We start from the raw sequence: 27,094 nt of genomic DNA, 5'->3' as shown, positions 1-27,094 counted from the left end.
GTGCCTCAGCAGTGCCAACGGCCAGGAGGAGTCCTGGAGAGCCACGGCCTGTGAGCACATGGGAAGCCTGAAGTTGGTTCTAATATCAGCTAAGAAATCGGCAGCATCAACAGCAAAAGTTTTCCTTCTTCCATGTTCTTCCATCTAGACCAGCCACCAGAAGGTGCTGCCCACACTTAGGACAGAGTCTTGGATCTTCAATTAAGGCAATCAAGACAATCCATAGATGTGTCCACAGGCCAAACTCGCAGAGATGGTCCCTCACGGAGGCTCTCTTCCCAGGTGACTCTAGCTTGTATTGAGTTGACAATTAAAACTAAGCATCACAAATGACTTCTAAGAAAGCCTTCACCTCTTCCAGGAAGACCACCCCAGTCCACCCCCAGAGGTCAGCCACTGGAGGAGAAAGGTAGATCTGGACTTCTAATTCCAGATCCTAGAGGCAGCCCTTTGCCAATGCCTCTCAACTGGGTCCACTCTCCACTCTGGACACTGCTTCCGCTTTCTCGCTTGATGGAATAAACCTTGAATACTTGCTCACCGTGCCTGTGCCCCAGTGTGGATCTTCAGAAGCACCAAGATGGCTGGTTGGGATCTAAAGGGATGTGGGATGAGCCATCTCTGCTCCTCCATGACAATATCTCGGTCACACTGTGATCCTGATTTCAGAAGTCAATGAAGCCAACCAAACTTGCGTGTCCAGGAATGAGCCTAGGAAACCAGGAGGGCACTGGGGTGCAGATTCAATTAGGCCATGGCAGTGTGGGATGGAGAGACCCGAATGGGCAGATGACAGAAAGGACAATAGTGCAGACACCCCAATAACCAGAATGGAGTCCAATAAAGGGTGGGAATTTTTGAAGAGAGGAGAAACCACATATTGAATCCATCCTCGGGGAACTACTTCTAGGAAGTTAATTAGGATAAATTGTTCGTTGTGGGTTATTATTTATTTATTTATTTAACAACCCTTTATTGATGCCTGCCTGTGGTGTGGCAGGCGCTATGGAGAATTCAAACATGCTGAAGGCATAGTCTCTAGCCTCACAGGGACTTGTAATCTGGCAAGGGAAACAGATGCCGGCACAGTTATCACAAGGCGAGGGAGGAAGCAGGCGAAGGGAGTGAACACAGGAGGAACCAGCAACAGATTCCAGGGAGAGCCCAGGCTCAGACATGAGGGACCAATTTAGCATCTCAACACCAGGAGGAGATGGTAGGACAAAGCCTCTCCACTCTGAGTATGGGGCCGAGGGGGGATGCATCTTTGTTGTGAGAAATAGGAAAGCAAAGGGCCACACCACATGGTCCAGTCTGCATCTGATTGTTCTTGTGGCTTTGTGGGTCACGTTGCATACACTGCATTCACTGGGTTACGGTCTCACTGTAACCAAGATTGACTAAACTGGATTGCTAACTGCCTTAAAAACTAGGTATGGGGTGGTCTGCAGGAGTCAGGGCAGGGAGCGGATGTTCAGACACCATTCAAACCAATTTGCCTGTTCTGTGAGACGGGAAGAGTTCTGGAGATGGGTGGAGGGCAGCCACCCAACAATATAGATGCACTTAATACCACTGAATGGTGCACTTGGAAATGGCTAAGGTGCTGAAGTTTCTGTTATGTGTATCTTATTTACCACAATAAAAATTAGGAAAAAACTTATTGAGTTAATTAACATATACCAGGCCCTATGTCATACTCTGGTTCAAGTTAAATACAAATGAGACATGACCAATGTTCTTAAAAAGGTCATGATCTGGAACAAGGGGAAGAAGGAAAAAAAGTAAATCTAAGCTCAGAAATCATCTCTCCCAGGAAGCCTTCCCAGATCCCCTCAACCTGGGTTAGACTGCTTCTGACTCTCCTCGGATGTCTGTGCTTGCTTTTTCCATAATTAGCTTCATTTATTTGGTAAACATTTACTGGGCTGGGATTTAGGGACATAAAACCAAATGAAGCTTTCAGTGTGGAGGGGGAAACAAATACTCAGATGAATAAGTACAAAACATGAAACTGTGTACAACACACACACACACACACACACACACACACACACACACACACACCACTACTGCCCCTCTCTGATGCATACAATGGGCTTCCATGGGTTGCATGTAGTAAATGGTTGGTAGATGGGTGGATGGTTACACGGACTGATAAATAATTGAGTAGTTATGGTATGAGAGGAAGAGGAACTCTAAAAGAGATACTGCCGTTTTAGCCTGAGCAATCATGCAAACACTGATGGCATTAAAAACATGGTAGAGTGGACTTGGATTTGGAGTAGGCCACTGAGGGAGGGCATTAGTTTAGCCTCAAATGGTCTTATTGAGAAATACCTGCTAAGACATCTAACTGGAAGTGCCGAGGTCTAAGCAGAGGTTCTCATCAGAGCTAAAAAGAGCTTCCAGGCAGGAGATGATATCTATGATTCAGATGATAGAAGGAAACTGTGGATCTCACCAGATCAATCAATCAATCAATCAATCAATCAATCAATCAATAAAAAAGAGGTATAAGACAAGGAGTGAAGGAGGCTCAGCGTCCCTGGGGCTGTGAGGTCCTACTGAGCAAAGCTGGGAGAGGACCTAGCTGAAATGGGCGAGCATGATCTGCATGAGCAAGGGGCTGGTCGGTGATGGTGGCTGCTGGGTGGAAGATTGGAAGAGATAGAAGCGTGGGACTAGGCAACATGGGTTCTGACGCTGACCACAATAGGAGCCATTTCAATGGCATTATGAAGATCGAAGTGAAGTTCAAGTATGTGGAGGCCAGCCTGGGAGGCACGAAGGAGAAGACTGTGAATCCAATCACAGCCTTTGAGTTTTGCTATAAAAGGCAGAGAGATGGGCTGTGGTGTGGGGTCAAGGGAAGTGGCCTCCACTTGACTGCTTTCTTGTCGTGAAATGTATGCGACATTCCAAAAACTATCTCTAGCATGTGTGAGCTGGGAAGGGAGACTCTCCCTTCCCAGGGAGGATGAGTTGGTACCACAGCATCTTGGATGCTAATGAGAAGGAGCAGAGAAAGTGATAGTGCAGGAGAGAGGGGGCTTTTTTCGGCAACAAAGTCCTTGAGAAGGTGAGGAAGAATGGAGAAGTAGGGCCCACGCGGAGGGGACCACTCTGTTAAGAGTAGAGACACGTATCCCATCGTAACGGGAGGTTTGTCAATTTGTGGTGGGGAGACACAGGCGTTCTCGTCTGATTGCTTCTACCACTCGATGAAGTATAAGGCAAGGTCATCAGCTACCAGCCAGGGAGGCAGGGGAGGGCTGAGAGCGAGGATGCTGTCTCGGGGGGACATAGGCAGGAAATGTCACCCACTTCCAGACAGTGTCACCTATCTGCCTATAGCTTGTGGTTGGGGGTTCAGTGACAGCCCTGTCTGCGGAGTTAGAAGGCATGACACAGAGTAAAGGAAGAGGTGAGGGGAGTTAGCCAGGGCTGGGTTCTGCTAAGAAGGAGTCGGGGCATTGGTAAGGAATTGATTATAACACGCTCTTAAGTGGCTAGGGATTGGCAAGGAAGACCTAACATGTCCCCAAGTGCCCACCATGCACCTCCTGTTTAGGAAAACGTCTGGGTTTGGGGAGAAAAGACTCCATGTCATGGTGCTGACAGGTGTCTGTGGCCACGCAGGCAGACAGGATGCCACACTCCCGTCGGGGACACACGCACCTTCCCTGTACACTCACCTCCCTGTACACTCACCTTACCTGGACACTCACCTTACCTGTACACTTGCCTTCCCTGTACACTCGCCTCCCTGTACACTCCCCTTCCCTTGTACACTCACCTTCCATGTACACTCACCTTCCCTGTACACTCCCCTTCCCTTGTACACTCACCTTCCATGTACACTCACCTTCCATGTACACTCACCTTCCCTGTATACTCACCTCCCTGTACACTCACCTTCCTATTAACACTCACCTTCCCTTGTACACTCACCTCCCTGTACACTCACCTTCCTTGCACACTCACCTTCCCTGTACACTCCCCTTCCCTTGTACACTCACCTCCCTTGTACACTCACCTCCCTGTACACTCACCTTCCTTGTACACTCACCTTCCCTTGTACACTCACCTTCCTTGTACACTCACCTCCCTTGTACACTCACCTCCCTTGTACACTCACCTCCCTGTACACTCACCTCCCTGTACACTCACCTTCCTTGTACACTCACCTCCCTTGTACACTCACCTTCCCTTGTACACTCACCTCCTGTACACTCACCTCCCTTGCACACTCACCTTCCCTTGTACACTCACCTTCCCTTGTACACTCACCTTCCTTGCACACTCACCTCCCTTGTACACTCACCTCCCTTGTACACTCACCTTCCCTTGTACACTCACCTCCCTTGTACACTCACCTCCCTTGTACACTCACCTCCCTTGTACACTCACCTCCCTTGTACACTCACCTCCCTTGTACACTCACCTCCCTTGTACACTCACCTCCCTTGTACACTCACCTCCTTGTACACTCACCTTCCCTCTGTAACACTCACCTCCCTTGCACACTCACCTTCCCTTGTACACTCACCTCCCTTGTACACTCACCTCCCTTGCACACTCACCTTCCCTTGTACACTCACCTTCCCTTGTACACTCACCTCCCTTGTACACTCACCTCCCTTGCACACTCACCTTCCCTGTACACTCTACTTCCCTGTACACTCACCTCCCTTGCACACTCACCTCCCTTGCACACTCACCTTCCTTGCACACTCACCTTCCCTTGGCCCTATCTGGGAAGGTGAAACACCAACCAACTCCAGGGTCCCTAGTGCCCACTGCCCCACCCCGGCAACTGCAGTTTCCTCGTTCTTTAGGAAGGAACCCGTCAGGGCTGTTTGCTGGTCTTCTCCATTTAATACATTTTAATCAGAAAATTAATCAGGAAACACCAGTTCAGCAGATAATTGAACAATGAGGAGACACGGTAATTGCTGTTTAGTCTAATTAACTTTGTTAAGTCTTTATTGGTAACAGAGACTTCCTGAGTGAAACTTATTAAACGTCCTTCCGTGAAAAACTCAATTCCTATTCAGAGGAAACGTTGTTCCTCCTCTCCTTGTCTGGAAAAGGTCGAAGGCCTTGCAGCAAGCCTGAGCTTTAAGGGGGCCTGCCAATCTCTCCTTAGGCTCCGCCCACTTCCTGCTTCCTGGCCTCACAAGGTACCCCAGCTGGGAAGGATAGAGCTTGCAGCCCAGCTAAGGCTGAGATCCAGTCTGCTAGACCAGCGCCCTCTCCAGACCACACGCAGCCCACTAATCCTGCACCCTTTCATGTGTTGGATGCTTCATTTTTCTTTTCGTTTTTTAACTTTCTTTTGATTTATTCTTTGTGTCTTTCAAATCACGCATCTCAATCCCATTCATCTCTCTGTCCCTTCGTATCCACCCTCTGCTCTTGCAACTTCTCACCACCCAAAATAAAGTAAAAGAAATTTAAGAGAAAAAAAGAAGAACGAAAAGAAAAATCAATTTCATCATGGAAGCTGCAACGTGACACAGTGAGTCACGCAGTAAACCCCCTTTGGTTCGTGTATCTTTACTTGCAAGTGTTCAGTGGAAAGAGTCATTGGTCTGGTTTGAGACCTCTGGTGTCTGCTACACAATGGATTCATTTGTTTTTAAGACAAGTTTGTCCCTCGCCTCCTGTAGCCCAAGATCATCTCCAACTCACTATGTAGCTGAGGCTGGTTTTGAACTCCTGATCCTCTCTGCTTCCTGAGTGCTAGGATTACAGGCATGCACCATCACCCCTAAATCATTTAGGTCTTCTTTTTTAAAAAAATATTTTCATTATTATGATTATTATCATCAGCATCATCACCACCATGGCATGTACACTCACACCTGCAGGTAGGCACATGTGTGGAGGTCAGAGAACAATCTTCAGGAGTCTGTTCTCTCCTCTCACCATGTAGGCCTCCAGGGATCAATCTCAGTTCGTCGGGGTTGTACGAGTAACGCCCCCCTGAGCCAATTCGCTGGTCAGGCATCTTCTTGAATGAACATGTTCAACATCCTGGCGACAGTGCCCGGACACCTCTCAACCCCAAGGCTGAACCACTTGCCCAGTATCCGGGGGACAGAGCTCAGACACCAACCCCTGGAGTGGGAGGTGCAGTGGGGGCGTAGGCTGTCCCACCTGAGCAAATCATCCATAGGTCCTAATCCCAAGGGGCTCATAGTCCATGTTGACAGGAATGTGTCCTCCAGCCCTGAGCTGTATAAAGCACGACGTTGGCCTGAATTACGCAGATAAGCTGCTTCTGGATGGGCTGCAGCTTCTCCGCAAGGACGATGGTGCCTTCGAGGGCTCCCGGACTGTGGAAAGCAGTTGGCTCGAGCACTAAATGTTTTTCTCCTCGTGGTCTCTCCTTGCTCTCTTCTCTGTGATCCTCTCAGAGAGAACTGGCTTTAATCTTCTGCCTCACTACACACAGCCACCCCCACCCTCCTCCATGGAGAACAGTCCCTGTGCCGGCTCTGGTGATGGCTGAGTGTCTAGCTCTCTGAGCTGGAGTTTCGTTGAAGGACCCATTAGAGGATCTCGATCGGGGCTTATTAAACGCTTTACACTCACACCTCTCCTCACCAGAGAAAGTTCTGCGTGATCCCAGACGTGTGAGAATATACAATGGGCATATAAATCAAACACTGATAATAAGTCATCAACACATTTATTGTAAAACAACCCTTTGACACATATATAATTTTATGCTTTATTAAATATAAAAGAAAATTTACATACTGACGAGATGAGTGTGTTTATTTTTATATAAAGAATTAAATTTTGACTGAACATTTGATTCTGTATGTTTTAGGGCACCACCAATGTTTTTCAGAGTTGGTCAATATTTTTGATTTCATAATTGTCAATGCTGAGAATGCCATTTTGTATAAATACTTAGTACAAAATGGCAAAAGTATGTTTATAGACGTTTCAGAAGTTATTGGAAATTCTGTCCTAATCCCAAGCCAAAATTCATAGAATGATTTTTTTTTAATGAAATTCAAGTCAGCAACTCAAAAAACAATTTTTAAAATCAAACATAACTCAATACGGTCCTTTGATGTATGAATGTGACACTTAGATACTGAGGTTAAGTGGCATTTAAATATCCAAAGTCTCTGTTTTCCAGACTCAACCATTATATTTCTACAAAAGCGGGAAACTTTAGGGCTGGGGGGGGGATGGCTCAGAAAAACACTTGTCTCACAAGTGTGAGGACCTGAGTTCAAATCCCTAACACCTGCATATGAAGCTAGGTGCAGCCGTATGCTCGCATAATCTCAGCACTGGAGTGGCAGAGGTTTGAGCATCCTGGGAGCTGGCTGGCCAGCTAGTCTAGCCAGTCAGTGAGCTACAGGTTCAGCAAGAGGCTCTATCCCAAAAATAGAAAACTAAAAATAAGGTGGAGAAGCAATTGAGAAAGTTCAATATCAACTTCTAGCTGTACATGCGCACACACGCGTGTGTGTGCGCGCGCACACACACACACACACACACACATATCTATAAACACACAAAAAGAAAATTTTGAATACCCATTGAAGACACTAAAGTTTACAGCACGCAATAGTCTCCAGTCTGAGCCCAGGGGTTTCAGGCATTGTCCATTGGCATTGTGTGCCTGACAGTATACCCCATGCCAAGTGAGCAAGATGTGTGTTGGGTTGCAGGCTCAGGAGAGCCTTGAAATGCAGCACAGGCAGGCACTGCTAAAGAACACCTCAGATTCATTATGCATTGGATTCTGAATTCGTTTTTGGTTGTTGTACATCCAGAAACCTCTTTCTGCTGCCAAATTTGTTCCCATAGGGGATGGCAGCCACAATTTAAGTATCTGTGACCTGAAAAACAGATGTCGCCCACCACATTCAAGAATGGACACTCAGAATGTGCTCAGTAAGGAAGGGAAACAGGCTGAAGAAATGATTCAGAGGGTAAAAGTGATTGCTGTGCACGCATGAGGAACTGAGTTCAATCCCTAGCCTAGCGTGTGTGTGTGTGTGTGTGTGTGTGTGTGTGTGTGTGTGTGTGACAATGACGTATGCCTGCGACCCCAACACTGGAGAGACAGAGACGGTGGACTCCCCAGAGCTTGCCGGCCTAACAAGCTTAGACAAATAGGTGAGCTCCAGGTTTGGTGAGAGACCCTGTCTCAAAACCTAAGGCGGAAGACACTTGACATGGACTTCTGACTGACTCCTATATGCACACACACGTGTGTACCTTCACACACAAGCATGCATGCACACATGAATACGTATATGTGGACGTGTTTCTACCACTACACCCGTGCACAATCATTGCCAGAATCAGTCTCCTCGAACCACCAAGACAGTATCAAGAGTGCCAGCTACCATCATCACCCCACTTCAGAGGTGCTTCCCCTCAACAGTCCCCTCTCACGTCCTCCTGTGGACACTCAGTCTCTGTGACCTTCAATACCTGCTCATGGGAACTGAAGGGCTTGAGTTGTCGGAGACAGTCTGTCACAGCCCTATTGTCCTAGTGGTCTCTGTCATGTCTGACATCAACAGGACAATATTCAATTTGCGCAGATCCCGAGTGTCAGCAAAGTGGAAAATCACAGTGAGGTATTCCCGGGCACCGGGTACAGACCGTGGCCAGGTGGTTCTGTGTAACTGGTGAGGAAGTGAAGGGCGGTGGGGGCTGAGTGGAGCTGCTCCAGAACCCCCCCCCCCAAGTGCTGCTGTACCCTCTACCTGTCCTCCATCTGCTCCTCGGACTTTCCAAAGGTGCCAGAAAGGGCCCCTCAGAATGTGCACTGCTGACCACCGTCTCTAGTGAGGCCATCTAACTGCTAAGCCTCACTGGCCTCTCCTGGTCCACCACTGACGTCCACTCATGATGCCCTTGTGGCTGAGGATTGGGTTGAAGAGAAGGAGGTGTCAGTGTTAAAATACATTTTATACGTGTATAAAATTGAATCCCCCTCTCTACAAAACTATCTTTTTTTTTTTTTGTTTTTTTGTTTTTTTGTTTTTTGAGACAGGGTTTCTCTGTGTAGCTTTGCGCCTTTCCTGGAACTCGCTTTCGAGACCAGGCTGGCCTCGAACTCACAGAGATCCGTCTGCCTCTGCCTTCCGAGTGCTGGGATTAAAGGCATGCGCCACCACCGCCCGGCTCTACAAAACTATCTTGTATACATGTATGAAATCATAAAATAAGTATTTTAAAGTGATTAGCATATGAAAAAAAATGACAGAAGAAGAGTGGTCCCCTCCCTCCCCTACTGTGAGCTACATGGAACAGAGCAGAGCATATTTGAAGAAAGCCTAAGCGTTCCTAAAAGGCAGGCGCAATGTCAGTGACCTACAACGGGAATGAGTCTGCCAGTCCAGGGCCTTTGCATCTCGAGCCTGTCTGGCTATCTAGCCCACTTCCGTTCTTAGGAGTCCCTTTCTTTTTCCTTTCATGTCACTATTTCTATCACTAGCCATGTGTCCCTGGTCCGGGATACAAGAATCTAGAAATCTCAGCTGTCGCCACAGGCTCAGGCCTGTGCCCGTAACATTCACACTGGGAATTACCTGCTCCTTCCAAACATCCGTGACCTGTGGTGGCCCCATCGTCACCTCTGAGACCAGCACTCCAGCAAGGCTTCCCTGCAGGTTTGGGACCAATGCAAGAAAAGTACAACAGACCACGAAATGCATGCTGCTGCTAGAAGAGAGGACTCCAGTAACCGTCAGACCAAACCCAACCTCAACTCCTCCATTGAACTGATTCTCCTCCTTGCTACTCACCAGTCTGCCCTCTCTGGACTCCCCAGATTCCACCCCAAAGTAGAGATGTCCCTGGTGAAACTGACTCCCACTCCTAGGGGTGAGATGCCCACTACAAAGCATCGTGTCAAGAATCTTACTGACAGTTTCCAAAATCTGGGTCGGAGCACAGCCAGGCAGGAGTGCTCGGAGAACCATCTCCTTGCCTGGGTTCAAAGCAACAATGTTTCTAGGCACTGGGCAGTCTTGATGCTGAATTGCTAAGGAAACATTTCTCAAAAGCAGGCATACTTTGCAGAGACAAGCTTTCCGCTGGAGTGCCTCCTGATTTACATTACTGAAGCTTGCACCTGAAGCTGGGGCTGAAGCAGTCACATTTAGGTCTCCTCTCCCAGAACCAGGGCGAGCATATGCTTCTCATTTCCATAACTACAAGGGCCCACTCAATAGGGTCTGCCAAGTACAAAGGGACAGTCTGCCCTGAAGGTAAATTCCAGTCTCCATCCTTAAAGACAGAAACTGCACATCATTTTAAAAATGAGTTCTCTGCTTCCAAAATGTAAGATCCAAGTCTCTGCCAGGCACGGGATTACGTAACGGGGAGGAGGCATGCTGGAGCAGAGATGATGTGGGATTCGTCTCTAGCCTCCTGGTGCCCAGCTCAAGCCTCTGTGAGCACAACAGACTCCCAGTAAGCAGTTGCTGAAGAACAGCTTAGACAGGAGCAAGGGTGAGATAAACCTGGATCTGGGTAGCACAAGACCAGATGCCCCCACACCTCTCGGTGCAAACCAGGTCTAAGAAACTTTCTGCTGTCTATTTTCATTTCAGTTGCTATGATAAAATGTCCTGGCAGAAAGCAACTTAGTAGAGAAAGGGTTGATTTCAGCTCACAATTCCAGGTTACAGAACACAATGGCAGGGAAGCCAAGGAGATAGGAAGTTAAAACTGGTCACATCACATCTAAGTCAAGAGCAGAGATGAATAAATGTATGTGTTTCACTTGCCCACTAGCTTGTGCTCAGCGCAGTCTCTCCAAAGTTCAGAAGCCGCCGCCCCCCCCCCCACACACACACATAGGGAATGGTGCCACCCATAATGGGCTTGGTATTTGTGGTAGTTTGAATGTGTTTGCCCCTCCTCCCCCCCCCATAATCTCATAGAGAGTGGCACTGTTGGGAGGAGTAGCTTTATTGGAGTGAGGTGTGGCCTTGTTGGAGAAAGTGTGTCACTGTGGAGGTGGGCTTTGAGGTTTCCTGTGCTCAGAATACCACCCAGTGAGTCAGTAGACTTCCTGTTGCCTCTTAGTCAAGATGTAGGACTCTAAGCTCCAGCACCATGTCTGCCTGCCCGCCGCCATGCTCCCCGCCAGCCATGATGACAATGGACTGAACCTCTAAAAGGATAAAAGATTCCCCCTCAATTAAATGTTTTCATTTATAAGAGTTGCTGTGATCATGGTGTCTCTTCACAGCAATAAAAACCCTAAGACAGTATTCTCACATCGACTAACCTAGGTAAGAAAATTGCCTACAAACCAACCCAACGCAGACAAGCCCTCATTGCGGCTCTCTTCCCAGATGATTCCAGCTTATCACAAGCTGGTGATTATAACTACCCAGCAAGGCAGGATGCCTACATGGTTCTAGAGATATTGACTTTGTTTACATTCCCAGGTGACAGGATGTGGTTCTGAGTGTATAGAGTCTTCTAGAGACTTGATTAATAACTATATTAGTAGCCAATACAACAACATATTATTACCTCATCTAATCACACCATCTTCACGAGGAAGGTGCTATCACCAGCTCCAGTGAATAAAAGGGTGAGCACAGAGAGGTGAAGATGCTTGCCCAAGGTCTTAAAGCTGGGACAAAGGCCAGCAAACTTTCCATAATGGCTCCAACAATCAACATTTCTAGGTTTGTAAGATCATATGGTTGATCTCTGACATAAATATACAATGTTGCCTTTGTAGAACATAAACAACCAGGGACTGTATGTAAATGAATGGGTATGGGTGTCCCAATAAAACTTTATTTACAAAACTCAAGCAGTGGGCCAGATGCTCTCACATAGGCTACATACAGTTTGTCTACCCTTGACCAGGAGCCAATATCTGTCAGTGTCTAAATCCCTAAATACTACCTGGACTAGGGACTCAGAGGGAACTCTTCTTAAAAGACCTGGTGCTTTGCTTAGGCCTGTGGATGCCCAGTGGGCAACTAAAGACAGGATAAGAGTTTGGCATTTCTACCTTCATTTTGTATCTGTCTGTGATACTGTCTTAAAAAACTTTAGGTCAAACTCCTGCTCAACACTGCATATAGACATAATCACCATGTGAGGAATGTTTGTCTAAAACTGGTATCCCTCCTCTTCCATGGATGTCAGTACCGGAACCCTTAAAGAACAGACCATGAATTTGCTCTCTTCTGAGACCCTGACACATGCACCAGGTTTTATCTTGGAGGAGAATCTGAGCTGGTCCTAGGATGGGGAAAACATTATGTCCTGGTAACTGAACTGCACTATGTCCCCATATGAGGAAGCAAATTTCCTCCACCAGCTCTAAGGAACAAGCCTGCTGTCAGCCTAGCCAGAGAAGGGCCTGCCAGGTCTCCACAGAGCGCCCGCCCCTCACCCAGCAGGCACCGTGGACCTGTCTCTTCTCATTAGGCCTGAGGGGACAGGAGGCCTCTGAGCCAGTGGCTTCTTCAGCACCGCCACAGAGCACCAGGACGGCACTGCAGACACCAGGGCTGCCAGCCCCAAGTCACCTTGTCTCTTTGTGAAGCCTCGCCCTCCCTAGCTAATTATCCCCGGGAACCGCACTGTCTGAAGGCCTTCTGTACCGCGGCAGCCACACTCCTGGCCTCTCTCGGGCAGGAGGAGCCAGCTGAGGCTGTTTGAAGAAAGCAGAATTGTCAGAGCCAGAGAGGTAATTAGTATTTAAGAGGCAAGAGTTGGCAAGGTTAAAAACTAAGAAATAAACACACACGTGCGCGCGCGCGCGCGCACACACACACACACACACACACACACACACACACACACACATGCATGCACACACACACCATTCAAATGATTATGATTCTTAAAGACAAAGCAGGAAGCCAAGAAAGCGGAGCCTTCCCTGAGAAGCCCTTACAAAAGGCAGAGTCCCAACCAGAGAACATTTGGGTCCTTTCAGCCGTGGCTGCAGGAACACGGGGTCTCCTGTGCCGCCAGCAGGGGACACCTTAGACACGGAAGCTCTCATCTACCTCAAAGCTCTCCTTCCGCCACTAGAATGTATCCCTGCCCATAGCGCCAGCTGACACCCTCAGAATCTCAAGCCACCCTATCCGTTCAGATCCCACGCCCTGGGGTTTTGTCTTTGGTCATGGAGTTCACACACAGCCCTTCCTCCAGCCCATGGTTTGGATCCCTCCCCTGACCTAGACCACTCAAATGTTGCCTGTCTGGTTGATCACTAAGTGATCTATCCTTTGTCTGATCCATCCTTCATCCACACTACCTTCTCAGCCTCCTCTCTAGAAGGCCAAAGGAAGGATCACCCTTGATCTTCCACCCTGGGCCTGAATTGTCACTCTACCCAGCATCGATATGGCTTTGCATAACCTACTAAAGCTCTCCAAACTCAAGCCCTCATCTGTTAGGTGAGGAGAGGGGGGTAGTTGTGTCTACTTATAAGGACTTTGTTATTAAAGAGATGGGCATCTGAACACATTGGTAATTTCACAGTGTGGCTCTGGTAACTGTCAGTCCCAGAAGGAGGAGGAGCTTCCAAAAGACGTGGCAGATTGGAAGCCAGTTGAAGCCCAGGGACTCTCTGCACAGAATCAAAGGATTGTCCTTTCTCTACTCCCAGCTCCCTATGTTGCCCCTCTAGGGAGAAGGTTCACGAGTGTACTAAAGTTCTTTATGATAAAATAAGCAAATGGTTCATTCTTTCCTACCCTATGCTATGTGTTCTCTCCTGTTCTCTCTCTCTCTCTCTCTCTCTCTCTCTCTCTCTCTCTCTCTCTCTCTCTCTCTCTCTCTCTCTCTACCTCTACTCTACCTCTCCTTTCCCCTCTGCCTCCCTAGTGCTCACATCTGGGATTATTCAGACAGCCAAACTGGCTCCCTCTAGACATAAGTCCTGTTCTAGCTCAGCTTGTTTTTTTGCCTTTCCTATAAGACAGTGCCTTTGTCTGCATAGTGTCCCAGCAAAGGCTTCCCCTAGCTGGCCCAGGGGGGCATCTGAGTGGCCAGTTGTAGCACACTGCTATCTGCAGCAGGTAGCAGTGATGAACTCAAAGTTTCACCTGTTGAGAGTGACATTGAAGTGTTGTAGAACATTATTTTAAGGTGTGTTACTTTTGTTTATGTTGCATTTGTTTTAACTCTGTGAAGCTGTGTTACTGTGCCTGTCTAAAACACCTGATGGTCTAATAAAGAAGTGAAAGGTCAATAGCAAGGCAGGAGGGAGAAATAGGTGGGGCTGGCAGGCAGAAAAAGAATAAATAGAATGAGAAATCTGGGAGAAAGAAGGACCTCAGGAGCCAGCCACACAGCCACACAGCAGGCCATGGAGTAGGAGTGAGATTTACAGAAGTAAGAGAACGAGAAAAGCTCAGAGGCAAAAGGTAGACAGGATAATTCAAAGTTAAGGAAAGCTGGCAAGAAACAAGCCAAGCTAAGGCAGGACGTTTATAATTAAGAATAAGTCTCTGTGTGTGACTTGCTTGGGAGCTGGGTGGTGGGCCCCAAAAGAGCAAAAGAGTAAGAGTAAAATACTAACAACAACACAGAACTGTTGAACTTGGGCAGGAGCCAAGTAGAAAGGACTTCTTACTACAGGGGGAAAAAGCAAAGACTCCTTCCCACCAAGGTACTTGGGCTGGGTTCTTTAACACAGGAATCTGGGTGTGTGGCAGGAACGGTGGATGACAGCTAAGGCCTGTTGTAAGAAGGCAGGTTGGTGCAGTCTCTAGTCTGAGCCCTGCCCATCAGGCTAGTAAAGGGTGTTGTTCTGTCTTCCAGGGCTGTGTTCACACTCAAAGCTTTTATATAGAGCCAGAGCCCCTGCCAGCCCCAATGAATTTTGGCAGTATGGGAGCCCTGTGGGAGTCCACTGGCTCCAGAAGCCCTCCAGGAATAAAAGCAAGAACTAATATATTGGATTACATCAAATTACAAACCTTCTGCACAACAATAGAAACAATCAACAGAGGAGAGACAGCCTACAAGGTAGGGGAGGGACTTCGGCCAGCTCGTCACCCAAGGGGGGGTTAATACCCAGAGTACATAAAGAACTCCAAGATTTAGCAATAAAATAACAGGCAATGCAATCAATAAGTGGGCAAATGATCTGAAAAAAAAAAAAAACAGTGCTCAAAAGAAGTACAAATGGCCAATAAGAATCTGAAAAGATGCTCGGTGTCCTGAGCCATCAGAGAGATGCAAATCAGGTCATGCTGGGGTTCCACCTGACTCCACAGAGAACGGTAATCATCAGAAAAATTAAAAATAACAAGGGCCAGGGGCTGGCAAGATGGCCCAGCGCATGTTCTTTCTCGAATGTGAAAGCTAGAATTTTAAAGAGAGATTAATTGAAAGTAGTAGGACTATTATGGGGAAGGGGAAGGATTGAGGGGGCAATAAGGGGATAACGGTGAGGGTGGGCATGATTAAAGCATGACACACACATGAATGGAAATGTCGTAGTAATGCCCACTAATATGCATAATAAATATGTAGTAATCATTATAGTTAAGAAAGGAATATATAGGAGACCAAGAGTCCTTTGCCATCAAGCCTGATGACCTGAGTTCAATCCCAGGGATCTACACATTGGAAGGAAAAACCATGAAAGCTCAAAAGATGGCCTTTGATCTTCACATATACATTATGACACAAACATGCCCACACATACACACAGATGCAAATAAATAAATAAATAAATAAATAAATAAATATAATGTTGAAAAACAACATGCAGAGGAGAAATGTCTGGGGGAAGAAATATTTTTGTTATTAACAGGGATGTAAGTTGATGCAGCCATTGTGAAGAACAGTAAGGAAGTTCTTCAAAAGAGAAAATTCTTATATGACCCACCAGACTACTCCTGAGTATAGACTCGAGGGAAGCTGAGTCATATGCGCAACAGAGACAGCTGCGCATCTGTGTTTATTGCAGTGCTGTTCACAATAGTCAAGATATGGAATTGGCCTAGGTGCCTATTCAGACGATAACAAAATGTGGCATGCAGGCACAGTGGTGGATTATGGAGCCATAAAACGAATATGCTCTGTGATTTTCAGGAGAATGAGTGGAACTACAGGTCATCATGCACAACAAAATAAAACCGACACTGAAAGACGACTGTCACGTGTTCCTTCTCAAAGGTGGATGCTAGACTTTTAAAGAAAGATGGCCTCAACACAGTAGAAGGACAGCTGGGGAAGGGGAAGAGATGGGGGATGATCAGAGAGGATAACGGTCAGGGTGGGTGTGGTCAAAGCAAGATACACATGTGTGGAAATGTCACAGTGGTACCTGCTAATAACATGCACAGTCGATATATATTCATCAGTAGCATTGAGGAAAGGATACATAGGAAACTAAGAGTCCTGTGGGAGGGAACGAGGAACTGCCTTGTGATGATAGTCAGCTTGGAGAATCAGCCGTCCTGTTCAAAGCTCTAACAACTGCTCTGTTGTCCAGATGCCCAAACATCCCCTGGCCCTTCCTCAAATTGCTCTGTCCATCTCTTCTCCCTCTTCTCTCTCCAGGACCACCTCCTTCCTGACCTCAGTGCCCCCAGCTTCATCCCTGCTAAAACATAAACAAGTGACCTCTTGCTTAAACCTCCCAGCTTAAACCTCCCAGATGCATGTCACTGCATCTGGGAGGAGTCTAGCACCCTCAGCTGAGTTGCTAAGGCCAGCCTGACTCTTGACACTCTAGCTTTAGAACACCAGGTTCCTCTGGTCTCTAGACCTTCATAGGTGTTATTCCCTCTACCTAAAACAAGTTCAACTCTTTGTTTGTAGGGTTTATTCAAAACACTCACTTAATGAGTTCCTGTGAAGCACTAGGCCATGTCAAGTCCCGTCCTGTGAGTTTAGAGTTTCACAGAGGGATCAAGTAACCACACAGGTATGTTTAGCTAAACCCAAGGCAGATGCCTTGAAGGAGAATAAGGAGGCCTAACCTTAAGATCTGGGTCTTGCAGCTGAGAGCTTAGCAATTGATCAAGAACTGGCAAGGTGGAAACTTGAGGCTGGGAGAAGCCCTGCACCCTGCTAGTTAGGAAAGGATCCCCTGTTCCAAGGAAGGGATGCAGAAGGAAGCATGCCCCTGGCTCCCTGACTGAGCCCTCAAAGCCACCCTTTTTCTTCTGGTCATCTAAGTTACCCCAAGTGATGCTCAAACCCTGGCCAATAAAACATCAGGCCTCCAGCTAAGGGGGCAATGGCCTTGGAGATCTCAGAGACTGGAACTCACGTCCCCAACACTCCACTCATTATCATGGGGCCTGCGCCAGTCCCTCTCCGACCCCTCCCACCTGTGTGGGTGGCAGCTGGCTCACCTTTCAGATGGGATGCAGGAATGGTTCTGCCATTGTGGGTGAAGCTGCTCCAGCAGTTGCAGTGAGATAAGAGGTGTGTCCCTTCCAAAGGAGCTACCAGGGTTGGAGGGGAGAATGGGGGGCAGGGTGAGGGGTGCTGGTAGGTTCTGTAGTTTGCCAAGCAAGTGAGGGTTGTGCATGGGTAGGAACCTTTTGTTCTTGGTGAAGAATCCAGACACAAAAGCTGGGTAGCCTCAAAGAGACAAAACCAGAGAGTGCAATTTCCCACCAGGGAGAAACGTCAGCACCACCACTTAAACAGCTGGGATGTTCCATTAGGATCACTTGTGTTTTTGCAAAGTGTAATTGAGTCCCTGGCCCTTCCATATTAAAGTATTCTCAGACTCCTTCTCCAACCCCTAGCCCTCCAACTAGGAAAGAAAGGCAGATCAGATAAGACAATTTATTCACCACCAGGTACTCAATTGCTACTCCAAATTAAAACTACTGGATCTGCAACAGAGCATAGAGGATGGAATTATGGAAACTCAGAGTGTGGAGTACAGGACCATGGAAGGATGGAGTACCAGAGCATGGAGCACTACAGCATGGAACACCACAAGGTGGAGCACTGAAGCATGGAGCACAAGAATGTGGAGCACTACAGCATAGAGCATGGGGATATGGACAGGTCCTAGGGAGCCATTCATCTGCTCTTTGAGACCGTTGTCTCTGGCCTAGAGCTCTCCTACTAAGCTGGGCTCAGGCTGAGCAAGTCTGGGGTATCGGCTTAGCTCTGTGTCCCCAGCACTGGGATTCAAGGTCTCAAGCTTGTGCAGTGAGCACGCTGCCAACTAGACCACCTTTCCAGCACTTTCTCTGCAGTCTTAAACAGCTCGATCATGCTGTGGGATGTTCTGTATGTTAAATGTGTTGCTCTGCTTGGTTAATAAATAAAACACTGATTGGCCAGTAGCCAGGCAGGAAGTATAGGCGGGACAAGCAGAGAAGAGAATTCTGGGAAGTGGAAGACTGAGGCAGAGAGACGCCGCCATGACAAGCAACATGTAAAGATACCGGTAAGCCACCAGCCATGTGGCAAGGTATAGATTTATAGAAATGGGTTAATTTAAGATGGAAGAACTAGATAACAAGAAGCCTGCCATGGCCATACAGTTTGTAAGCAATGTAAGTCTCTGTGTTTACTCGGTTGGGTCTGAGCAGCTGTGGGACTGGCGGGTGAGAGAGATTTGTCCTGACCATGGGCAAGGCAGGACCTGGGGAGAAAACTCCAGCTACACGATCAACTCCTTTTGGGGTTTCAGGGGGATGCATCTAGGTGGCCCTGGCCAGTAGCCTTGGCAACTGATTTTCTGCTCCATGTGTTCTTGCTGTGGGGGCTTATCCCTCTGGGGTTTCCAGCACACCTAGGAAGGAACACCTGCCTCATGTTGCACACAAAGCATCGTGAGCAGTATCTAATATAGTCAAGTTCTGATAAATGCTTTCAAAACCTCTAGCAGGGCCCACACAACAGGCCCAGCCCTGTGGGTGCATTTCCCCGGGAGGATATCCCAAGGGGAGGTGATCTTTAATTAACTCAGCCAATGAAGTCCCACAGAGAAGTACTGTGGCCACCCCCATGTGCCCACACCTGCACGGTCAGCAACTGGCAGGCTCATTGTTTTAAGTGATGAGCAATTGTCATCTTCCAGTGGCTCCGTGATAAATCACTGAAGAACTCCCTTCCCTCGACAGCATAAGTAATTACAGCCTGGGTGTCTGGGGCCCTGGCACCGATTAGGAGAGAAGCAAGCTCCAAGGGAGTCAATGTGGATTCATTTTTCTTCTTCAAACGGACCTAGAGGCCATTAGGTCAAAGCCGGGTGGCTGGACCCTTCCTGGCAGAAAGCTTGGCCTCTCTGCCAAGCATGCCTGGGCCCCACCACACTGAAGCCCAGAGACCTCACCCCGCGCGCACTGCTGCACCCTGCCTCCCCTCCCCCCTTCTCCCCAGCTGCCTTGCAGACGCATTCCCAAACGGGCCAGTGATTAGAGGAAAATGTATTGCAGCACAGGAAGGAAAATAATTAGGTTAGATAATAAGAAAGGGAAGTGTACCTCGTCAGAGACTCTGCCTGTGGTTCCGCATGCTTGGGAATATTTGATCTATCATGTTTTCTCCGTAGACACGGGATGTATTAAATCAGTGGAATAAATAAACATCTTGGTCAGCAAGAAAAATACATCTCAGTCAGTAAGAATCTTGGTGACCCAGAAACGACAGCGAACCTCAGACCCTGAGAAGCCCCTGCACTAGCTGGATGGGGAGTGAACAGGAAGGTGTGAGCGGTGTGAAGGAGCTGAGAAGTCCGTCCTTGGGAAGGTCTTGAGCAGTGAGTGTATCTGTATTGGCAGCCAGGTACCACACCCACCCACCCATCCACCCAAGGGCCTCAGCATGGGAGCTGGGGCAGGCTGGCCCCCTGGTAGCCTCTGTGACTCCTGGTGTTCACTAGCCATCATGACAGGCCCCTATCTGAATGACTCTCCCCCACCCCTGACTCATCAGCCAGAGATTCAAAAATATTTCTATGCAATAAGTCCAAACATCCTCTTAAAGGCTAGGGAGATATTGGTGAGGAACAAACTGGGGTGCCAGTGTATCCTGTAACCCTCTCTGGGAGATTCAAGATGACCTCACCTCAGCATTTGTTCAGCTCCGGAGAAGTCCGGCAGTAAAACTGCCTGCCTAGATCCGTTCTCCACATGGTTTCCCAAACGGCTTTGTTCAAGGGAGCTGTTGCGGAATACTCAGAGATCAGAAAGGCACTGGGAGTAGAGTGGAGGATGACAAGCCAGGATGGCAGAGACCTGACCAGAGAGAAGAGACAGTCACCTGGGGAGATGGCCTCAGGTGAGGCTAACGCCCTCCTACTGGCTGGGTGCTTTGGGCCACGATTTTCAGGTGTGGAAACACAAAGGTATCATGGGCCACACACCCACTGTCACATGGGAAATGGTCAAGACAGGAGAGAGACTTGGCGGGCGGACTTGGGGGGTGTCACACAAACCCAAAGATCGTTTTGCGCACCCTCAAAAAGGGTGTCATGGAGATTAGGATAACGAAGGCCTGGCATCATGGCTTCCATCACAAGCCAGAATTGTGTTTTATGAACATGACACGCCCTGCACAAAGCTGCATTTGACCTCTGCAGCCACGCAAGCTTATTACCTTGCAAAGTCCCTGACACTTCCAGCCAAGCTAAATATCAACTATTGAACCGAAACATTGTCTCCACTTCCCTTGGGCCATTGCCCTGCCCTAGAAACAGTTCCTCACTCTCCTCCCCTGGCAGCCCTGCAGAGACCCCCCCCCCCAGACAAGAATGCCCTCCCTGCACCTCCTCCTCTCACCTTTGTTAATTCACGAGCTTAGAAGACAGGGACCAGTGAGGTCCCTGCAGCATTTCTTCCTTTGCCCCCCTACTCTGGACAGGACCTTGGGGCCTCCTGGGTCCCTCCCACGAACAGCGTGTTTGGAACAGCACTCTGTTTGTCTGGAGGGCTGGTACCTACCAAGGAGCTCCAGGCCCCAGAAGATGATGGAGAACCGGGACCTCCTGCCAACTCACCCCTTGCCTGGAGGTGACAGGAGGGGATGGAGCCGGCCCACAACTCACTTAGCTCCCTGGGGGAAACAAGGGCCCAGAGAAGAGATGCGCTGGCCTGGAGTCAGGGAGTCAGGATAAGGCACACTTCCCCTGCAGCATGCTGGGAGGGAGTCCCAGGGGGACTTCGTAGTGGGTGGAGGGGATCAGGACTGGGATGAGTGACCTGAGGTGACACACACCTCACTTACAGAGCAGCTTGCTTATCTCCCCCACCCCCCGTCAGACAGGTGACCCAATCTGAGGCCATCTAACTCAAGAGAGGGTAGTTAACTTGTCCTAGATCACATAGCAAATGACAACACAGCTGTCTGATCCGAGAACCCGGTAACCTCAGCCTTCTCTTCTAAACTGCGCCATCCTTCAACACTGAAACCATCCGGGATAGGAGAATCCAAAGGCTTCAAGACAGACCGACCGAGCTGGCACGTGCTGGAGACAAAAGCAGGTCAGCCAGTGAAAACAGAGGCCATGGGTGGGTACAGGAATGACTTGGCTCCCCTCTCAAAGTCAGGCAAGGCACACAGAAGGCATAAGGCCCTGTCTGGACCAAAGACACCCAGCTGGAGCACAAGATGAAGTCCATTCCCTGAGAGCTGGTTGTGTATAAGAGCCACTGCAGTCGCCACAGGAAGAGAGTGGACTGGAGAGGGTTCTCATCCCCCTGCTCTGTCTCTGTGACTCCAAACGCCAGCAAGGTAAGCTGGGAACCGCTCAGCTGTATCTAGAAGGCAAGTCAGCCCCCAGTGGGCAAGCTTCCAGCCCTGCCTGGCAATGAATTACTCTGTGACGGAGATAGAGGAGATGCCACAGTCTCACATCATCTTCCCTAACCTTGGGACAAATTAAATCAAATTCTGCTGCACGGCCTGAAGGCATAAACTTCGTTAGCTGCACCAATATATTCTGCCAGGCAGACAGGGCTCCCAGGTACTAATTACTTCATTCAGCAAGTTAAACAAATGATATGATATCTAAATTCAAGGGAGAGGCACCCAGGAGTTATGGGACACACACCGCTGGGATTCACAACACAATTACTGAGCTAATGACACAGAGTGTTTACCCATGTGGCCTTCAAGATTGAGATCAAGGCCTGAAGTCCTTCTCCCCTAGGAAGCCCTCCCCAACAACCACATTTGTAAGGACCCTTTCTCTCAGGGGTCGGTATGTAGCCTGTTGGTTGGAAGTGTGACTTTGATCCTGGCCATACTGGTGTCCTAGTAGAGGACAAATTGTCTGACTTGAGAACATGGCTTAATCTTCACATCACTGTGCACACCTGCTGTGAGACGCTGACGGCCCCTGCCTCCTGTGGTGGCTGCAAAGGGGAAGCCATCTTGAGCCAGTCCTGGGAAGGTTGTCCTCCCACAGTGAAGTCTCCATGAATGGGAAACACTCACTCGGCACTGCTGGCATCTCCAGGGGCTTCCCAGCAGGTAGCAGCCCTCCTCCTGGCTCAGTCCCAAAGAATTTTTTTTTAAATAAAGCCAATAGATGAAGATGTAATGCTGACAGGGCCTGAGCTGGTAGACAAAGCCAAACATAAGATAACAAGCTGGAAATGTATCTTAGGAAGGTGGGCTCTGGATATACAGAAGGGAACATGCTGCAATGGGCCAGAGGCTTGCCAGGGGAGTCACACTTGGTGGCAGGGCTCTCCGGGCCTCCCTGGGCCGGGTCACTCCTCAGAGAGCCCAAGCAAAACAGAAGCGGCTCCATTTTCATTCTTCAACTTACTGAGTGAGCAGGTGGGAGTCCATGCCGGTGAAGATGAGTGTGGTGGCGAGGGTCCGGGGTCCACCCTTGCGGAACACAGGAAAGAGCATCCCTGGGTGGGATGGGGGGTCCTTTCCCACTAACAGGAGACAGGGAGGCGTGGTAGCCTTAGAGTCCCACAGGGTGGACGCAGGTCTGGTCTCCCCGGCTGAGGTGTAGGTGTGGGGCTTGTTGTCTGTGATTAAGCAGAGCCTGACTAAGCATTGGAGGAATCATTTGGAAGAAGTCACCCGCCTGGCCCTGGCCTTGCTCTCCTGTTCTTTGTTCCCCAAATCCAGACCCTTGTATAACGAATAAGCTGCTTCCCCGGGTGCTCTGGCTTCCTGTCGCTGTCCCCTTCTAGAGCTTCTAGTTGTGCAGGCTGGAGGACCATGATTTGATGGAAATCTGGAGGAGAGGGCATCATCACTCAAAACATCAAAGCGCATAAACAATAAACTGTACAGCAGATTGTTATGTCTCAGATTAGCACCAAAAATAGCAGGGCCTTTTTATCACGAGGTACCAGCTAACCATGATGTCAGTTAATCATTAAAACTTAAAGCAGAGTCTGACAGAGATTTAATTTGAGTATGTAAATCTTAGAGGGCTGAGGACATATTGTCCCCGTTGTCAGGTTTATATACACAGCACTCTAATTACGGCACAGGTTCCTCTCGGTGCGGCTGTTAGTATGTCAAGGGCCATTAGGTCGTGTAAGACAGCTGTCCTCATCATCTTAACTTTTGAATTTAGGAGTGACACCCCATGAACTGTAAAAAGAACATACTAGTAGTTACTATGGTAAACCATAAAAGAATTTTAATAACGAATCCAATGGTGGGCTACAGTAAGAGGGAATGGTGTAAGGTTCTAATCACTGTAGATGGTAGGTAGAGAGACTGACAGATGATGGATAGATTGATTGAGAGTAGATAGATAGATAGATATAGATATACAACAGATGACTGGATAAATAGATGATAGACAGATAATGGGTAGATAGAAAGATGTTAGATGATACACTGATTGATTGATTGATTGATTGATTGATAATAGATGGATCAATAAGTAGATGATGAATAGTAGATAGATAGATGATAGATAGACAGACAGTCAGACGGGTGATAAATAGATAGATGACAGATAGTATCGTGGTTTGGATGAGAAATGCTGCCCACAGACTCAGGTATTTCAACACTTAGTCCCCAGTTGATGGTGCTGTTCAGTGAGATAGTGCACCCTTGCTGAAGGACATGTGTCATCAGGGGCAGAGCTTAAGAGTTTATACCCTCACACCATTCCAGTTCTCTCTCTCTCTCTCTCTCTCTCTCTCTCTCTCTCTCTCTCTCTCTCTCTCTCTCTCCTTCATGTTTATGGTAGAAGATGTGATCTCTGAATTTCCTGCTCCTGCCATCATTCCTGACACTTGTCGCCATGCTTCCTCACCATGCTGGGCCCTCTGGAACCATAAAGCAAAATAAGTTCTTCCTTTTCAACACCAAAGTAACAGATGATAGATAGATAGATAGATAGATAGATAGATAGATAGATAGATAGATAGATAGATAAGAGACAGAGAAGAGAGAGATGATGGATAGATAGATAATAGATGATAATAATAGATGTATAGGTAGGTGATGGATGAAGGGATGAATGGATAGATAGGAGATAGTTGGTAAAATAATAGATCAATAGATGATAGAATAGCTAGATACATAAATAGACATATAGACAGGTAGATAGACAGATGGACAGACAGAGGGATAGATCAACAGACTTAAAAGGAAAGCAAGGAAGCAAACCAAAACGTAAAGTAGGTCACAGCTCCTCGTAGGTTTAGAAATGGAACTTATCCTGGTGTTTAAGACTTCCGTTTTCTTTGAAGAGAACTTTTGAGCTTTTAAAGGATTGCAGCTATAGACAGCCTTGTCTCTAAGACGCCCTTGAAGTTGTAAAGACATAGAAGGGCCAAGTTTTCTTCTGTAGAATAACTTCTTTTAGGCAGGGTGGGATGGGTCGTTATTTACCCCCGAGGAGGTAACAGCAAACATCAGATGATGTTTCCGTTCTTGACAAGGAAGCACTGGAGTAAAATCGAATTGTTAATCATTTCCTTGGAATGCCCCTGACCTTCCTACTAGGTTAAAGAAAGGCCTTTGCCTGATGTTTCCTCCTGGGGTTTTACAAAGGCAGACTGGAGTAGTTAACAGTCCTCTTCCTGAGGACTATGGGTAACGAAGTCCCTTAACTTTGTACTTCTCTCTTTAGGACAACAGAAACTTTCTGAATCTGTTAACCATGTCCTCATTTCTGGATGGCTCATTTCTGCTTCTATGTAGGATGGGATCACATCATGTCCGCAGCCTCAGGACACACCTTAGCTGCTAGTTTGTAGGTATCCTGGCTCTCTCAGCTACCGAGTCCCAGCTGCAACTTTCACAGAAAGAATTCTGTTGCCTTCTCTCTGGAGCAGGGGCAAAAACCACATCAATCCTCCAGCCATCCCAAGGACAGCCTCCCTCCCCACCCCACCCCCAATGAAGCATAAATCTAATTAATCTTATCAATAAAAACCAGGAGTCAGATATCAGGGTAAAACCTGAAAGATGAGAGAAGCAAGGGAGCAGCCATTGTCATTTCCTACCTTTCTGGATCCTCTGACAAAAAGGGGCTGAGATCCTGTCTCAGCCTCCCCTCTTTACTACTTCCTGTCCCCCTCTCTACAGTCATCCAGACCTCTATGGTTAACCAGTGGCTAGCTCTGCCCTCTGACTCCAAGCAAGCTTCATTTGTCAGAACACAAAGTATCACACATTTCCCCCTTTTGTCTAAATAAAAAACGAAGGTTTTAACTAACATAGAAAAACTATATACATTAAGTACAATAACTATATACAAATATATCCATGCCATAATCACATTAACAACATCCAGTCCATTTGTATTTGACAAATTCAGAGAAAATACTCCATTATCTATCCTATCTCGGTGAGTCCAAAGTTTTGTACCTAATTCACTTTCTATCCTAACTTGCATTACCAACCCAAAACTATCTTTTTATGTCTCTCAACCTTATACACTTCACACCTCTTGAGTTTCTTTTCTGAGTCTGGTAACAAGGAAAACTATAATTATAACTATGTAGCCTTCAACTCTATCAGAGATCTGAGAAGGCTATTCCATAATATTACCTGAGTAAACAGGAAGTACAGAGCAAATAACTTCCAAAATTAAAAAATGACAGAAACAGCTGACTGCCTCGTCAGTCATCCAAGGTTTCTCTGCAATGTTGGGCGTTCATCTTCAGCCTACAGGCCTAGAATATCTGACAGACTTTTCTGTGAAGCAGGATTTTTAAAGGACTGTCCTACCTTTTCAGGCAAGGTTCAGCAGTCCTTTCTTTTGTGTCCTGTTTGTCCAATTTGGACAGCATACTGCCAGCAGTCAAGGCAAGGGCAGTTTCTTGCCCAGTGGTTAACTTTTGCCACAAAGAAAGTAAACTCCATATGGAGTTTCCTTGATGCCCATCATCTTCTCTGAAGTAGATTGGTACTGCCAGGAGCAGACATGTCTCATTGTCATTAAAAAAAAAAAAAAAAAAAGAACCTTATGTTATTAAATCATCTTAAATGTCATATTCTGTAGGTCTCTGATGTGTTTGAAGACTACCTGTCTATCTAAAATATATCTGTTAGTTATTTAGCCGTGTTGTGTTCTTACCCTGCAAGGAAGTGTCACGAAACATGACAGAATCCGCTTATAAGAGTTTTATTAGAGATAAAGGGATAGAGAGTGTGCAGGCCTGTGGGAGAGACACGTGCGTGGAGAAGAAGGAACTAGGAACATGGCGCTCCACTTTAAAACCAGCTGGGGGCGTGGCCATGTCGTGTCACTACTCCACTAGTGTGCGTAGATCACATGGTCACGTTGCGCGCTTTCGTGGCCATGAAACGTCACAGATCCTGGTTACGCGAGACGCCTTGACCCAGAAATGGCTATCTTGACCTGGAACTGGCTAGGCGGAGGTGTCCGCCTGGTATATGCGACCATGGGGGCGTGTTGTGAACCCTTCAATATCTCTGTTTTACCTTGAAAACATACCTAACATGACTACAAGTTTGATTGTAATAGGTGACTGACTACTAACCTGCACTTCTTTATTATCCTAAATAGTTTGTAATAATAACTTTCAAGGACTGGAAATTTACATTGTATTGTTAAATGAGCTATGTAGGTACAATATCTTGACTAAGAATAGAAATGTATGTACAGTATATTCTAACAAAAGTGACCTTAAATTTGTATCAATATACAAAAATGTCT

The sequence above is a fragment of the Peromyscus leucopus genome, chromosome 2, assembly GCF_004664715.2.
Source record: "Peromyscus leucopus breed LL Stock chromosome 2, UCI_PerLeu_2.1, whole genome shotgun sequence".
Lineage (NCBI taxonomy): Eukaryota > Metazoa > Chordata > Mammalia > Rodentia > Cricetidae > Peromyscus > Peromyscus leucopus.
Note: the sequence above shows the minus strand (reverse complement) of the source record.